The sequence below is a fragment of the Macrotis lagotis genome, chromosome X (assembly GCF_037893015.1).
Source record: "Macrotis lagotis isolate mMagLag1 chromosome X, bilby.v1.9.chrom.fasta, whole genome shotgun sequence".
Classification (NCBI taxonomy): domain Eukaryota; kingdom Metazoa; phylum Chordata; class Mammalia; order Peramelemorphia; family Peramelidae; genus Macrotis; species Macrotis lagotis.
The window spans coordinates 279,763,196-279,781,822 of NC_133666.1; the positions used below are offsets into that span (position 1 = coordinate 279,763,196).

Here is an 18,627-nt window from a genome sequence, read left to right on the forward strand (position 1 = left end):
TTTGTCAACCCAAATAAATTATAAGGAAAATTCTCTAGAAGTGATACCTACTTTATACAAACCAACTTTTTAATGATTTCAATCCTGCTATTACATTTTTTTAAAAAAATTATTGTATGCCAGAGCTTTAAAAATATTAATTAATAGACCCTGGTTTAAAAAAAAATCAACATCACTGTTCAGTTCTATTCATTAACTATTTTTTTTGAAAGGCAATGGAATTAAGTGACTTGCTTGAGGTTACACAATTAGGTAAATATTAAGTGTCTGAAGCTACATTTGAACGCAGGTCCTCCTGATTCCAGGATCGGTGCTCTATCCACTGCTCCACCTAGCTGCCCCTTTATTTGTTAATATTTTAAGTGACCACTAAATATCAATATATATTCTAATTTTCAATTTTTCTGAAAAAACATATTAAATTGCTGCTTCTATTAAAAAAAAATCAAATCACCCCCCTCCCCACAACACTATCTCCCTCCTACCATTATCTCTGGTAATGGGGGGGAAAGCATTTTCCAACCACAGAATTCCTCAAGGGAGCAGAATCTAAATAGCAAATGTGCACATACAACCCTCTCCTCCCCATTTCCCCTGCCCACATCTAGAGGTCTTCAATAATATCTTGAAAACAGTTCCATTTTTACTTTCATGGAATTTCTCTACTATCTGGTTTTTAACAAAAATTCTGATTTCCAATATTTCATCCTATTATGAATATTATTACTTATTACTTGTGGTGGTCTAAATAATTCCTTACATTCTTGGATGCTTTTACCCTTCAAATAGCTGTAGTTTAGGGGGTGGCTAGGTGGCAGAGTGGATAGAGCACTAGCCCTGAAATCAGGAGTACCTGAGTTCAACTCCAGCCTCAGACACTTAATAATTACCTAGCTGTGTGGCCTTGGGCAAGCCACTTAACCCCATTGCCTTGCAAATATATATATATATTAACTAGGATTTTATTCAAGTATATACCATTGCTTTCCAGGTTTCTCATTTAACTTCTCTGTTTGTTATATAAAGCCATAACAATGGGACTCCAACTCAACTCTTCAGTCAGTTCTCAAATGAATTCTACTCTTACCTCCACTTCTTAGACTTCCTACTTTCCAGGTGCAGCTAGATGGCACAGTAGATAAAACACTGGCCCTGGAGTCAGGAGTACCTGGGTTCAGATCTGGTCTCAGACACTTGATAATTACCTAGCTATGTGGCCTTGGGCAAGCCACTTAACCCCATTTGCCTTGCAAAAACCTAAAAAAAGCAAAACAACAACAACAAAAAGAATTCCTACTTTCCTTCAAAGCTCAGTCCAAGCACCAACCATCTTTTATCTTAAAACTCTCCTGATTCCCCACTCCCAGCTGCTAGTACTTATGCAATTATACTGTATTTGTTTTGTATCTAAGTAGATATGGTGCAAGTTGTCATCCCTGATAGAATGTAAGCTTCTTGAGGGCAAGAGGCTGCTTCATTTCTACTTTTGTTGTGTCTGGTGCCTAGTAGGGGATTAATAAATGCTTTTTGATTCAATCATTCACTTATTAACTCTTCAAAGCTTATATTCTAGAAGCAAAATGTTTGGTTTTCCTTTATATCCTGACTCACTGAAATAGTCATCCAATTTCAACCCTATCCTTCAACTCCCCTTCACTTTGAGAGGCAGCTGGAGTGGCGTAGGAAGAGCCCCAGAGCACTTTAGTCTGGTTCCCTGCTTAGAAAGGCCCTCACCATGTGACTGCAGGCAATTCACAACCTGCTCAATTGTAAAATGATGATAATGGTAATTCTGCCACCTACTTGGGTTGGCAGGTAAGAGTAAAAAGACAGTGTACATGAAAGTACTTTGCAAACCACAAAGTACCCTGTAAATGTAAGCTATTTATTCAATTCATGGAAAAATGCACCTGCTCAAGCTATCCAACTTGGAAACTTGTTACTGGAAAGGCTGTCATTAAAATCGAGGAGAGAATTTTTACCACTATGCTTCCTAAAATAATAATTCTTTGACTTTGTAGCCCAAAATAACATTCAACCACTCCAAACTATTTCAATCTTCTTTCTCCTAAGTAATTTTGAACTAAAAGTCTATTAAACTGTGCATACCCTTTAACCTAGTGATACTGCTAATAGGTCTATATCCCTGAAGAGATCAAAGATAAAGGATCTATACAGAAAAACAATATTTATTGTAAGTTTTGTGGTACCAAAAAACTGGAAGTTAAGAGGGTCAATCAAGTGGAGAATGAATGGACAATTATTGCATATGAATATAATGGAATACTATTATGCCACAAGAAATGAGATGATTTCAGAGCAACCTAGCAGGACTTGTATGAACAAGTAAAATAAGCAGAACCAGGAAAATAACTTATTCAATACCATTGTAGAGACAAAGGACTTTGAAAGAACTCATTAACACAATGATCAAGTACTAATTCAAAGAAGCAATGATGAAGAATACTACCTATCAAGATGGCTCAAGATGTAGAATGAAACACATATTTTTGGACAAGGTCAATTTAGGAAGCAGTCACAAGCATTTTGTTTTCTTTTCTTGCCAAAGGGGAGGGGTGAGAAAGAAAATAACCTCTTGTTAATTAAAAATAAATAAATAAATTTGAAATGAAAAGTAATATTTGAAGCCATTATTTGAATATTAATTCAAATTGAATAAAGTACTTTATTGAATAAAGTATTTTAAAATAAAAGTGATATGAATTGGAGATTCAAGTTTTTTCATATATAAAACACAAGAAAAACACAGTTGTCTTCTAAATGCTTTAACAAAACTGCATCTTTGTTGGACTACTCTATTCTATTTATTAGCTCGAGCACTGATCCCACCCATATATCCAGTGTCATATTTTCGGGGTCTCATCTACATCTTTCTGTCATCCTCCAAAGGCTAATAGTATACAATCAGATAACTGGGCAAATATCCCTCAGTATGTTTCATGTATAATTGTTGTTCAATCATTTAATTGTGTCTGACTCTTTATGACCCTGTGGGCCATACTATCCATGGGAATTTCTTGGCAAGGATACTGGAGTGGTTTGCTCTTTCCTTCTCTAGTGGGTTAAAGAAAATAGGTTACATGACTTGCCCAGGGACACATATCAGTAAACATCTGAGGTCAAATTTGAACTCAGGTTTTCTTGATCCCAGGCCTAGAGCTCTCTCTCTATGGATCTATCTAGCTGCCTTGTATTTCAGCTATACACATTCCTATTTCTGGGAAAAGATAAAGAGAGAGAATAAAAGACAAGTAAAAAATTAGTTACATTAGTCCCATGTCATGAATCATGAGAAAATAATTTCTACATGATTTTAAAATGCCTAACAGGTTGTCCCTATTTTATCCCTGATTCAAATAACAAAGCCCACAGCTTCTATTCTTTACATGCTCACATATCAGGTTCAGTATCTTGCCCAATTTCTCTAGGTCTTCTAAACTTACCACTTTATCTTACTGATGGAGGAATGTCATCCAATGATAAAGTGGGTCAACTTATACAGTGGTCTAACAGTTCCTATTGATCTTTTAAATGGCAACTCCAATATCCCTTTCTCAATCCTCATTCTTTTTGACTTCTCTGAAACCTTTGACACTCTTGATTATCCTTTTCTTCTTGGGTTTTCATAACACCACTCTCTCCTGGGTCTCTTCCTGCCTCTGAATACTTCTCAATCTCTTTTGCTTGCACCTAATTTAGGGTATACGCTATATATGTTCCACAAAGACTCTCTTCTCTTCTCCCTCTATACTATTTCACTTGGTGATTGATTCACTCCCAAGAATATCATCTCTATGCCAATTCTCAGATCTACTTATTCTATCCTAACCTATCTATTGACCTCCAACATTTCCAACTGCCTTTCAGACATTTTGAACTGAATACTCAGTAAACAACTTAAAAATCCATGTTTCAAATCAAACTCATTATCTTTCCCCAAAATCTTTCCCTCCCATCCCCACAACTTTCTTATTACTTTTGAGAACACCATTCTCCCAGTTCCTCAAGCTTGCAGCCCAGGTTTCATCCTCAAGTCCTCACTGGCTACTCACTGTTTATACCATTCTGGTTTCACATGTCACATGATTTCCAGAAACGTGCTGCATAGAAAAAACAAGGAATGTCTGTATAAGATGGGGGGGGCGGGGTGATAGTGGGGGGATGGGGAGCAGCAGTGAGGGTAGGGTTTGGAGACTGGAACAATATATTGACTTTAATTTGGTTAGACTATTTGGACAATATTAAATTCACAAACTCACAGAATGACTTGAGAGTCAGAAGTGACCTCAATGGTCCTCTCATTTAAATCATATATTAAAGGAATCCCAATTTGAATCTCATCTTGTTAGATTTACCCCAATGCTTTGGTCTATCTGGATCCTATTAGATCCTGATTTTGTCATCTAGTGAATTAGTTATCCCTGCCCCATGTTATCTTCTAATTTGATGAGCAAGCTATCTTTGCCTTTATCCAAGTCATTTATAAAAAAAATTTTAAAAAAGAATCAAACACAGCTGCCTGGGGTTCTCTGTCCAGGAGACCTCCTGCCATTTTGAGATTGTGTCATTAGCAACTACTTACTGCGTCTGCTATCCAACCAGTTCTGAATCTTTCTGTATTTTCTCCACAAGAATAGGATGAAATACTTTATTGAAAAGTTTGCTAAAAATCTAAGCAAACTACGTCTGCAGCATTTCTCTCTTCTACAATTTCATAATCCTATCAAACAATAAAGTGAAATTAATCTGCGATGAAACTGTTCTTGATGAAGCCATGCTGGTTTCACTTTTTGCTTTTCTTCTGGCAGATGTTTGACAATCTCATCTCTTTAATGAGCCTTTCTAGAACTTTCCCAAGAAATAAAGTCAAGTTCACTGGCCTATAGTTTACACATTCTGTTCTTTTTTCCTTTTTTGAAAACCAGGACAACATTTGCCCTTCTCTAATCTTGTGGCAACTCCCTTGTTTTCCATGACCTTTCAAAGATCCCTGAGAGTGGTTCAGTAATCATACCTGCAAGTTCTTCTGCACCAGGCAGCTTGGATTAATCAACCATATGCTTATTTATCTTGATATCAACACCTTGTTAGTCATTTTTATTTGGTCATTTGCAGAATCACGAGCATTCTCTTTCCTACTATGGTTATACACAAACCCCATATTCCAAACCCAGTGATTTGTATTTCTTTCTCCTTGTTCAGGTCACATATATTCCCTCCTATCTAATTATGTTAATGACATTCCTTCATCTTTCTATCTGTCTCTATCAAATAATACTCTACTTCCCCCTTTCTATGATGTCCAAGCATTCCCTGAAGAAATAGTTCAAGGCTTGCCTTCATTAGAATTTCCCCAATCATCTTAGCTTACAGTTATCCTATACTATTCAGTATGTTTCCTGCTCATTTCCACCTGCCAAAGTCTACCTTTTATTGTTATTTATTTTTAATCTGTAAGTGTCCTATCTCTCCAATTAGGAGTGTAAATTCAAGAAGGACAGGGCATCTATCTCACACTTTCCAATATCCTCAGTGCCCAGAAGAGTTCCCTACAAATAACTCAATAAGTATTCCTTGCTAAAGATGATATAACTTGATAATGTTACTTTGGATTCTCTAAGCATAGACCAACTGATGATGAACAGGAAGCCAAGGGTAAGAGTGTTAAAGTGACAGGGATAAATGAGCCTGGAATTAAATATCTGCTGTTGGGAATCCAAAAATGAGTAATCCATGCTCAGAAAATCCAGAACAGAATATATACACACATATGTATGTATAGATATTTTCAATTCCTCATTAGATTGCATCTAGACTGCATGCAATCCTTCAATAACCATTTATTAAATAAGATAATCAAACTTTGTTCCACTGTACTCTCAAGGACTTTACAATTTAGGTCTCTTGTTTAATTCTCACTAAGTCTCAGGTAGAAGTATCAATGCTTGCTTTCAGAACTGTTTCTATGCACTCAATTATTTCCCTGGGACTAGAATTAGTGTACCTTTCTCCTAAGAATACTGTGATATCAATTAGTACCACCATTTCCAGCAACCAAAATGGAATCTCAATTTTCTCCTGTATGTTTCTATGCAAATAGTATGTTTTTTTAAAAAAAACTCACCCCAAAACTTCATTTAACCTTTAATGTTATAATTGTGTGATGCAAAGGGACTCTTCATAAGATCAGATGATGCCTAGTATGACAGCTTAAATATTACAGAAGGTTTTTACTTCATATGATTAAGTTTTTTAAAGATCTGTGTCATAGCTGAATCTGCATGAAAAGGTACCACATATTACAGGATTCAATCCTAAGTATTTTATGGGAAGATTTGAGAGAGGGAAATGCCTTGCTTAAAACAGATCAAAAAACCCTCTAAGATACCTCCCAAGAAGACTTCTATCATGTTTTGAAAGTCTATCTACTAAATAAGTTATTCTGGGACCTCAGTCAGGCCACAGGTCAGGGGCAAAGTGAATGAAGCCCTGCAAATTGCTGACTGAGTTTTCCTTAGGTGATATAGAATTCTGTCTCCTATTGATTTTTCATTTTAAATTTAGAGCTATGGATAATGCTACAGCAAGTGCATGTCAATAGTGGCTATGCCAGCTGTCATAAATGTCAATATGATCAGGTGCATTAAATTGAACAATCTCAGTTTGCCAAGAGATCTTGGGTTTCTGGGTCAAGGCTGCAAATATACTCTACACCCTTTTGTGGTACTGAAGGGGTACTAAAATGTAAATCAGTGTAAGTATTCAATCCGTCCAGTCCTAAGAAGGTCACAATTGTAAGATGAGAGGGTCATTACTGTTATGAGGTATAAAAGGCTTCAGGAAGCACATGATGCCCTCCTGGGAGGAGGACTCAAGGATGGAGATGATACCTATTCTTTACAGGTGGCAACCACATACACGACGGACTGTATTTTGAACCTCTACAATGTATTATGTAGTAGAGTGAGGCATAGAGAGTACTGGCCTTGGAGGGAATCTCTACTCCTGACACATACTAGTTGTGAGGACACAGTGCTCCAGGGAACTGATAACACTGCAAGATACAGAATAGGTACTGATCTGAATTGGCAGGGGTAGTTTCCACATAAGGAATTTCCCAGATGATTAAAGGGCAGGGAGATGATAGGTGTCAGGGACAGCTAGGGGGTTCAGTAGATACTGTGCCAGGCTTGGAGTCAGGAAGATTCATTTTCCTGTGTTTATAACTGGCCTCAGACAACAATTGTGGGACCCTGGGTAAGTCACTGAACTTTGTTTATCTCAGTTTCCTCATCTGTAAAATGAGCTGGAGAAGGAAATGACAAACCACTTTAGCAACTCTGCCAAAAAAAAAACTTGAATGGGATCATGAAGACTTGGATATGACTGAAGTGACTGAACAACAAAAAAAGTTTTTTTTGCTTTCTATCCTCTCCTCAAAGTGGTGTATTATGTAATATGATTATTGAATTGTCTATGTGTCATATCCCCTGAGTAATCTGTAAACTCCATAAGAATGAGGATAAAGTCATCTTCTTATTGGTCAGTTGTTTCAGTTGTATCTATCTTTTTAAAACTCCATTTGGAATTTATGAGAAAGATTCTGGAGTGGTTTGTTATATTCTTGTCCAGCTCATTTTACAGATGAGGAAACTAAGGCAAACAGGGTAAAGTGATTTGCTCAGGGTCACACAGTGCCTAAAGGCTAGATTTGAACTCAGGCCTTCTTGAAACCTGGTTCTATCCCGTGTAGCCCTAGCTTCCTAATAGTGTCTTACTCTATTTCTTTATTTGTAAGAGAGGGGATTGAATTAGATAAGATATTTATAGGTAGAATGAACTTTAGACATCTTCTGGTCTTACCCCTTCATTTTACAGATAAAGAAACTGAGGCCCAGAGAGATTAAGTGACTTCCAAAACCACAAATAGAGTATTGGAACCCAGGACCCTTGACTTCAGAGACGGTATTCATTTCACAGAATGGCACTGAAGCTCTTTTATGCTCTGTTTCAACATTTCTAAGATATAAACTAGGCATGTGTAGCTCATCCATTCCCTGCATGGGGAATTTTGTACATAGTAGCTCCTCAATGAACAAAGGAATAAACTAAGTTACTTGGTTTATAAGATCTACATTTGTCTGTGGATATCTCAGGAATGACACCCTAAACCTTCATTCTTTATACTGAGAGGCCACTCCTTGTCTTCTTTTCTACCTTTCACGTGCCGACAACATATTTGCACTATTCCTATCTTTTTCTGGGTGAGCAGGTCACTGACTCACTATCTTTTGCAACAACTGCTGCCATTCACCATTTTCAGGAATCTCTTCTTTGCAGGTAACCTCCAAGGTACCCACAGAGGTGAGTTCTGCACTTCAAGATCAAACAAGAGGGGGCTAGCTATTGGCTGGTTTTATGAACAAGTGCTGTTGAATTAAAATAAATTAAAAATTGAAAAAAATAAATTAAAATTAAAAATCTTCCCTCAGGGGATTTTTTGAGGAGGCCATCCTATTTTTAAAAGAAGAATTTATGAAGATGAATAGCTATGATTATATGCATCTGGAGATGAAAATGAAAGAACGTAGCCTGGAGACCTGTGAGATTATAAATGAAATGCCATCCAGAACAAGTAACAATGAACAATGGTTTCTGACAAAATAATTTACAAAATGGCACAAAACTGAGAAAGGAGTTGCGACTGTGAGCCTTCCTTTAATAGCAAGCATTAAGGAAGGGCTAAAAGAATTGGGTTTCATTGGCCTAGAGAAAAGAGGCTGAGGTCAAGGTTGGGGGAGGAGGGTGAAGTCAGAGCAGAGGGGAGGTTAGGGTTGCACAGGGGGCTGCTACAAATGTAGGAGGGATTGCTGCATAAGTGACAGTGACCAGCTGTTCTTCCTTTCCACTGTGGCCAGGAAAAGACAGACTGGGCTTAAATTAGCAAAAGAGGGATTCTGGTTAGAATTCAGACAAGAGAAGGTTGAGAGACACTGGGCTAGGTCACTAAGGGAAACCACAGAGCCTGTTCAAGGAAAAAGTATCTCTTTGGTTGATTTACATGTAGTTTTGTCTGAAGGCAAAAGTATATAATGGATGTCAATGAAGTCTACCTTATTCCAGGGCAATAAAATATTTTTTTTCCTGTGATCCACAAAGTCAAATGCACTCTGGTTAGGGAACTAAGAGGGAGAGTGAGTAAGAATACGAAATAACTATGACCCACTGACCTTAGAAACCTTGCCTTGAGATTTGGCACAACAGAAATTTGGCCAATAATGCTTTCAGGAGGTCGTCTCCATCCTTGCCCATTAAGGTCCTTTTCCAGCCTCCTGATCCTATGATTTCTTTCCTGTTAATCCTAAAGATGAATAAGAAATAGAGAGAGCTGTTAGGCAGAACCTTCATGTTTTACATTTATAAGTTAGTGTTCAATGGGTGACCAATGGAGGTGACCAAAGTCATCTCAAAAATTATTGAGAGTCCAGAAGGACTCAGCCTTCAAAACTGAAATCCCAAACTTAAAATGTTCATTCATCACAAAAAAATTATTAAGCACAGAAAAATTTTGTTTTATTGACTGGCACATCCATGCAAATACCATAAAGAAATATTGCTGATGCAGTAGCATTTCAATAAATGACCCCCCCTCTCAGTTGGGTAAATAACCCTTCCACAATTATGTTAGTATTGTTGAAAACTAGAGGCATTTACAAAGTATCATCTCTTCAACCATTTCCAGCATTTTGGTAAGCAAAGGAAGAGTATTATGATGTCACTGAATTTCACGTTTCTTTTTTTGGTAAGGGGGGTTTAACTGAACATGACTAACAATTATGTAATTCTAAGAAATTTTCTGACAAAAAAATCAAAGTCACAATATAATGGAGGGTCCCAGAACTAAACCTAGGAATTTTGTCCCAGTACTGCTACACCAATGAATTGTGGCCTATAAGTTCCTTTGCACATCTGAGCCCTAAGACTCAGTGGCCACTCTATATGCTTGAACTCGTTCCTACCTCTGTGTGACTCCTGGAATTTTTCTCTTCCTTTAAGATGCAGCTCAGACACCATCTTCTGCCTGGTCCTTTCCCCCAAACTACCCTGGACAGTTTTCTCTTCCATATGGGGGGTTAGGGATATTAGCACCCTGTGAGCTGGAAAATCCATGTAAAATTTCTTGGCCCTCTCTTCATACCAGAGGAGAAGGCTGAATTTTTTTTCTTTCTCTTTTATGGGCTCTACACAGTACCTTATTGTAAAATTTGAGTTAAGTTTTTGGCCATAGGCTCTATGTTGTCTGCAGCTTTCACAAAACTCCCAATAATTTCCCATTTAATTTCTTGTGCTGACCTGTGATATATTAAAACTGGGATGGGGAAAGACACAATGTGGATGGGATCATTGTATTTAACTATTTTCCATGTGTTTGTGTTAATTCAGTTTATATATTTGTTTACATATGTGTTTATAAGTATTTCTTATTTCTTTCATTAGAATGTAAGGTTCTTTCAAGTAGGAATTATTTCATTCTTTATATATCTATCCATAATGCTAAACAAAATGCCTGGGATATAATAAGGGTTTAATAAATACTTGCTGACTAATTGATTTGTAAAATGAGTAGACTGATCTCTGAGGTTCCCAATAGTTCTAGATTTTACTTGACTTTTTTTGTTGTTTGTTTTTTGTGTCTGCAAGGCAATAGGGTTAAGTGACTTGCCCAAGGTCATACAGCTAGGTAACAATTAAGTGTCTGAAGTCACATTTGAACTCAGGTCCTCCTGACTCCAGGGCCAGGGGCTCTATCCACTGCAGCACCTAGCTGCCCCCAGTTCTAGATTTTAATGAATTTTTTTTTATTATTGGGTATTTTAGAAGGCTTTCTTTTTGTATCTTCTATTTCCAAAGAATTATGATTCACTTGTAACATGAATGTTTTAAACAGTGGCTTAATTCTGAATGTCAGCTGCTGAATTATGCTGTAGATATAGGGTCATTTTTCATAGAACATGGGTCTTATGAACTTAGTCCTGCATCTCTATGCTCTTAGAAGTTGAAACAAAAGTCTATTTTGTTTTGCCCAAAATTCAGGCATCACAATAAAGATATATTCCTATGCTTATCTTCAAAGACTATTGAGAAGATGTTTATTTGCCCTCCCAGATTGCAGAGGAAGGAAGGAAACATATTTTTATTAAGCTTCTCATTTATCAAACACCAATATGGTGTTTATGTTCAGGCCCTATGTTAAATCCTTTACAAATATTATCTAGTTTAATCTTCACAATAACTTCAAGAAGTAGAATGCTATTATTATCTTCATGATACAATTGAGGAAACTGAGGCAGCTAAGTTAAATGGTTTATCTTGGTTCATATTTCTAGTTAACATCCGAGGCAAGTTTTGGATTCAAGTCTTTCTGACTTCTGGCCTGTACCATCTAATGTTCTCTCTTGGCTTTTCTTCTTTATTATCACTGTCTGATATTTTTAGCCTTTTCTGATTTATAGCCCCTTCTTTGAATCATCACCACTAGTTATTGTTGCCAAAGCTGTTAGGTTTTGTTGTTGCTACTCTCTTCCATCTTATCAACTGTCTTTTTATTTCTTGCTTATGTCTCCTGTTGCTTTGTCTGCTCTGGGATAAAAATAAAGGTCTTTGTAAATATAGCAGCATCATATGTTTTAGATTTGGAAGGATCCTTAGAGGTCATCTATCTCTAAGCTTCTCATTTTTATAGACAGGGAAACTGAGGCTCATCAACAACTATCTGTTTTCTGTATAACTTTTGGATAAGTGATTTAACTGCCTGGCCCTCATTTTCATCATCTGTAAAATAAGGGTGAACTAGATTAGGGTCTAAAGTTCTAAAGCTATAATCAATCAATCAATGATCTACAAACATTTGTTAATAATAACCACTCACTGGGGATACATAGTCAAAAAGGAAGAAGACCCTGCCCTCAAGATGCTTGTTTCATTTGAGAGGAAAAAATAAACATAAATAAAATAAACAAAAAGCCATAAATTAAATTTTGAGGAGGCAGAGGCATTAGGAAGAAAGCATGGAGAATATGTCACAAAACTTTGAAGGAAACAGGGGAATCTAAAGGTGAAGATGGGGTGGGGAGGCATTGGAGGCATAGAAAAGGAGAAGTGCAAGGAGATAGGATATGGAAATTAGACTGTCAGAACAGAATGAACGTCCATTAGGAAGGACAATAGAATGTAGGAAGGAATTGATGGATTATAAATTTGGAAAAGTAATTTTGAGCAAAGTTGTGAAGCATTTAAAAAACCCCCAGAGGAACTTAGATTTGATTCTAGAGGCAATGAGAAGACTTTGGAATGTATTGAGGGGGATGGGGGGTATATTGTGTGACATGCTTAGACTCACACTTTAGGAAAATCGCTTAGGCAACTGTGTGAAAGAATCCTATGAATCTATGAATTTATGAGTCTGTGATCCTGTGATACTTCTAGAGGTTAGTGTAGGAAAGGACCTACTCTGAGGAATTCTGCTAGACCCTTAAGTAACCACCAAGGTGGAAAAATGAATAGTATACTACAGTGAGTTTTTGACTAATCTTTTGAAATTAAACCAGTTTTCACTATTGAACTAAAATTCACTGGCAAAGGACCCAGGTCAACTAGGGCAATGCCTCAGAGAGAATGAACTGAAAGCAGATGTCCTTGAATTGAAAGTGAGTTAAAGAAAGATTGGTGTTCTCACCAGGGCCCTGTACCTGACTATGAGATAAGAAGCACACCCCATATTCCTGAGGATGAGGCAAAGTCAACATGTTTTTCTCCTTAGTTGGTTACCGCATTCTTCAGGCCTTAAAAGCTGGCTGACCCCTGGGAGCACCTGCCTTGCCCCTGTGAAAAACTTTTTTAATATCTCTGAAAAAAATCATATTCACAACTTCTGAAAAATTACCACTCCAACCCCAAGCAAACCTAAAAGGCCAACCTGCTGATTAACTGCATGATGTGTGGTTGAAGTCTAATTTAAGCTGAAGTATGAATTATATTTTTAGTTAATGAATCGTGCCCTGTTCACATGAGGCTTGCAAAGTTGGTCCAAAGAGCAGCCTTTAACAAAGTCTGAAGTCCAGCCTCATGTGAGTCATATATACTTGTCGGCAGGAATCTCTTTTCTTAGGATTCCTAAGTCTGTTAGTAATATACAAGCAAGAGTGAGAGATGAAACAGTCATAGAAAGGCATTTAAAGGTAAAGGAAGTCTACTTGAGCAGAGACAGGACTGTTTCTAAATTAATCAGTCCCATCAATCAGCCCTCAAGGGTTTATTAAGTGTCTCCTCTGTGCACAGAGTTGGCAGAGAAAATCTTGGACTGAGATCTGAAGCACAAGATAAAAATAAAGGCCAGTCCTTGGAATGTAGACCAGAGCACTACAATCACCAGGTCTGGACTTTGGGAAGTGACCCATCGTCTTTCAGCACCACTACATGGATGTAAGGTCTGTGACTTGTAAGGTCTAGGTTCAAGTAGCATTTGAGATCCTTTATTTGACCTGGTCATTGTTCCTCAAGTTTAATGATGAGGACCTAGGCAAAGAAGAGTCTTCTTTTGGTGTCTTCTGCACAGTACGTAACCCATGCTATCATCAGAATCATTCTTAGGTTTGAGCCAAAAAACAAAACAAAACAAAAAACCAGACTCATAATGGAAATGGGAAGCACAGTGAAGTACAACTGTACAGTTCAACCAGAAAGTTCTAAAGTTAACAAGTAATTCATGAATTCTTGATGTGATGATCCCACCCTACCTGATGTTCATCCCTACTGTCTTAGACAAGAATGATGTCCCTTAGTTTGCTTTATAGAATTCAGGAGGCTCTGGAAAGGATTACATCATCCTTATGATAATAGTAAGAGTATGACAATAGTAATTTATTGTCAGTTCTTCACTGAGGCTCATTAGGGAAATTCTCCCCCCAATAAAAAAAAAAGCTAATTTAAGGAAACTAAGAAGGGACAGAGAAGGGACTACACTCATCTCTGACTGTTCCCTCTCTTCAGAATTACTGCCCACCCCAACCATCCAAACAATTGCCAAGTCTTATTTCTACCTCTATAATTCCATATCTATTCTTGCCTCTCTGCTTCCCCTGTTTACCCACCCATCTAGTCCAGGTCCATAGTAATTGTTGCCTAGGTGATTACAATGGGACAGTTAGGTGGCAGCAGTGATAAAATTCTAAGCCTGGAGTCAGGAAACTCATCTTTATGAGTTCAAATGTGGCCTCAAACATCTTCGAGTTCTGAAACCTGGATAAGTTACTTAACCCTGTTAAGTCTCAGCTTCTTCAACTACAAAAATGATTTGGAGAAGGAAATAGCAAACCACTCCACTATCTCTGCCAAGAAAACTCTAAATAGGGTCATGGAAAGTTGGACATGATTGAAATGATTGAACAACCAAAACAACAGCCCATGATTACAACAGTATCTTAACCAGTCCCTGATCTCCCATTTCAAGTTCATCCTATATACTACAGACAGATTAAATTTAAGATTCTGTCCCTTTTAGGTACCTTTTAGGTACTGCCCTTTCTCATTAGAGCAATTTGGTGCTGAAAGGGTTGAAAAAAGTACTTTTGCAATAAAGAAAAATAATTTCACAGATAAAGGACGTGAGGTCTTACTTCTTTCACAAATGAATACTTTGCTGAAAGTAATAGAAAAAATGGATTTAGTTTAATTTAAAAAAACCTGCTAAATCTGACCATAAGGAATCATTTTCAGAGAGGTAAAATTTGGTTGGAAAAGATACAATAAATAAATTTTTGAATAAATGTAAAGACTGAATCACATGTAGAAGATTTAAGATAATGCTTCTTTTATATATGAACAGTTTAAAGAATACAGGAAGGGGTGGCTAGGTGGCATAGTGGATAGAGCACTGGCCCTGGAGTCAGAAGTACCTGAGTTCAAATTCAGTCTCAGACATTTAATAATTGCCTAGCTGTGTGGCCTTGGGCAAGCCACTTAATCCCATTCCTTGCAAAAATTTTTGCAGTGGAAATGGAAAACTTTTAGTTGTATCACTAGATTATGTTTTTCTGCAAATAAATTGACATCTGTGGTTATTAGTTTCCTCCCATATGAAATGGATAACTTTGACTAAATGATCTTTACAGTTTAAAGAATTATATGATTCTAAAGTCTCTTAAGGTGCCAGGGAGTGAAGGTAGTAATGGGGTTTTTGAGAAAAGGGGACAAAGAATTACAAAATAGACTAATAAAATTCTTCTCTCAACTAGTCTCTCTTTGTCAATTCAGGTTATCCCCATTCTCTTTTTGCTCTCTATTTTGTTTTAATATAAGGAGACAATATATGCAAATCAAAGAAAGGTGACCACAATGAGAAGATTTCTCCACTTTAGCTGCATGGATTATGTAATACTGATTAAAACCCACCAAAAAGCATTGGGTTGCAGTCAGTTAATGAGCCTTTCTACATATTATCCCACAATGACAAGGACCATAGTTCTGACTTCAACTTTTGTACAGCGCAACTCAGTGTTTTCTACTCAGACAGTTCTTAACAATAATGTTATAATAACACCATTTTCTCAGCAGTATCACCCACATGCTATAATTACAGTAAAAAACCAAGGCTATGTTTATAGAGTACTAAAGTGGATGGGATTGTTTGATTTTAAGTGATTCATTCCTCTCCTCTATTGCTGACATAAAAGTATGGAAATTGGAGAGTCATTTTTTAAAACGTGTACTCTGAACAACAAATTCAGATTCCCAGGAGCAGAAAATACAATATGAGAAGTTATGTGATTCTAAACTAGTGATTCCAACCCGAAGACAACAATGGTTCAAGAAAATCCAGGACAGGCATGATTGGTGGATATTGATTTGCTGCAGTAAAGGCCCTTAATTGCTTTATCCTGTGAAGGCTTCCAAAAAAGTTGGTAATGGAAGTAGATAGAGTGCTGGGTCTGGATTCAGTAAGACCTGAGTTTAAATTCAGCCTCAGAATTTACTTTAGCTGTGTGATCCTGGCCAAGTCACTTAAACTCTGTTTGCTTTAATCTACTGGAGAAGGAAAGATACCCAATGGTATCTTTACCAAGAAAATCCCATAGCCAAGATTAGCACCCCTATGGTCCACAGGGTTACAAAGAGTCAGACACGACTGGACAATGTTTGGGTAATCATGTCCCACAAGACTCTGCAGGAGTTTTCATCATGATGGAGGGGAATTTTGGTTTAGTAGGATAGTGGACATTCTTTCTTTCCTTAATTCCACCTTAAGTTTTTGCTTATAAAGGTGGAATTGACAGAAAGGCAGTCTTTGGAAGTTATCACCATATAAGATCAAAGGATTTAGAATCAGAAAGAAATAGAATTAAACTAATTCAACACTCTCCTTATACAGATGAGGAAACTAAGGCAAAGAGATAACAGAAGTCACATAGGTAATAAATAGCCAGGCCAGGATTCAAACCCAAGTTCATAACCCCCAATCTAGCACTTTCCTTCCTATTTCACATCATATTTCAGGCTAAAATCAAATAAAGCTCAATTCAGTAAAATAAAAGTTTGCTAAACTAGTTAATAACTAGTTACTGACTGATCCTTTACTTACTAAATAGCTGGATAACAGACTAAAGTTAGCTACTTTTCTCCAAACTTCGTTGCGAGTGTAGATATACAAGTCTGTACTGTGAGGAATACATAGGTTAGTTTCCAGGGCTCCACTGCTGGCCAGTTATGGTAGATGAAACACCTGGCACTCTTTTCACTCCTCTAGGAGCAGAGACAGTCCCCTTCATTTCCAGCGTGATTGGCCTCGTGTTCTGACTTGCCCCTGATTTGGCTCTGCTTGATATAAAAGCTTGACAGATTTTTTGACTTGCCCTACCTTCTGAACAGTATGTGCAGGAGGGGAGGTGTGGTGCACTGTGGGGAACTATACAACTCTGACTAGTGTAAGGAGAGCTGTGCCCAGGCACATGTCTTGTGAAGTGAGAGATATTTTGGGAAATGTTTCTACAAGACATGTTTTTGCCAAGGGGATAGTCTTCACTCTCCTTAGGCCAGGTCACGAACTGATGGTGGACTGGTCTTAAAAAACAGATATTGCCTGGCCAATTGTGGAATGGAGCACTGACTCCTCTGTCTTAGGGCTAGAAACAAATCAGAGAAGGTCTGTTGGAAATCAGATCTAGGAAGAATCAGAAAGAGGTACTATTAAAGGAAATTATTAAATTATTATTAAAAATGATCATTAACCTTTTGATCATTTTTTCCTTTGGTTTTTATTGATATTTCAAGGAACTCTTTCAAAAAATTGTATGTGCATTAAAAAATATTTTATCAGTTATTTCTGTTTTTAATCCACAATCATTTCTGACTATAACTCACCTTTTCTCCACCTCCCTTCCAACTATGATCCCTTTCATTTATGAAAGAAAAAAACAGTGACTCATCCATTAAGCTAAACCAACTGATAGAATGGTTTTTATCAAATATTCACATATATTCCTATTCCTATCATATCTGGGGTTTTCCATCTCTCTAATTTGTAAGAATCCTTAAAGGTTCATGTGATTGGCAACTATATATATAAAGCCCCTAAGCTATGAAATTATAAGGAATTAGTAGAGTCTGATGATTGGAATTAGCAATGTGGCATATATGTGCTTGAAAGGTTTTAAGACTTCCTGTACTTTTTGAAAAAATACAGCAGCTGTTAGACAAAAAGAAAAAGTTTAGAATTATACATAATTATTTGTTTTTTTTCTTGAATTTGGTTTAATTAGTGGTCTTAATTAGAAGATAAAGTATCTTTTTCCCTATTTCAAGAGTGGAAAGTGACTAATAGAGGAATAAAATGAAAATATTTCATTAGGTAGCAAATCCCATTTTTTTTTGCAAGGCAAACAGGGTTAAATGGCTTGCCCAAGGCCACACAGCTAGGTAATTATTAAATGTCTGAGACCGGATTTGAGCCCAGGTACTCCTGACTCCAAGGCTGGTGCTTTATCTACTATGCCACCCCTAAATCCCATTTTCTATGAATACATTGTATTCAATGCAAAATTGTGTTTATCATACTTTATTTTCAGTTCTAGGGTGACCCTTGTACCAGTATTTGATAATAAGGGAACTTGTGTATATGGACACATCAACATGATTCATAATGATGATATCATTAGATTGAATCCTCTGAGTTCTAGTAGAGCATGGATGCATAGCCTTAAGTTTTGACTAAATCATTTATTTTTCATCACCATTGAAAACATTTATATCTTGGAACCAACTGTCTAGGACCACACACTTTCCTGCCTCTTACTCGCTTGGTGTCTAAAGCTTTCAAACATTTTGTTTTGTTTAGTTTTTTCACATCAACTTCCCCAACTAGTAGGTTTACAAAAAGGCTCTTTTCTATTTCAAAAGAACAGAAATAACAACCTTAATTTGGTTACCATTAAAGTTATTGTGATGCATTCAATCAGAAAATTTAGAAGACTTGTTTTGCATTTCTCAGCTCCCTTCTCCCCCTAACTGGTACTACAGAAATAGAAATGACTAAATTAAAAAAAAAAATTGAAG

At 36.9% G+C, this 18,627-nt stretch overlaps 1 protein-coding gene across 3 annotated transcripts in view; it reads right to left on the reverse strand.

Moving 5' to 3' along the window:
- The window catches only part of GHR (growth hormone receptor), a 265,472-nt gene extending 250,759 nt beyond the window's left edge, over positions 1 to 14,713 (reverse strand). Inside the window, exon 1 of one of the 3 annotated variants that reach the window (XM_074207497.1) lies at positions 9,252 to 14,713. The gene's annotated coding sequence lies outside the window, so the exon portion shown is untranslated. The remainder of the gene's footprint in view (positions 1 to 9,251) is intronic. The other 2 variants (XM_074207500.1, XM_074207501.1) reach the window with 2 other exon arrangements.
- Positions 14,714 to 18,627: the final 3,914 nt, after the last annotated feature.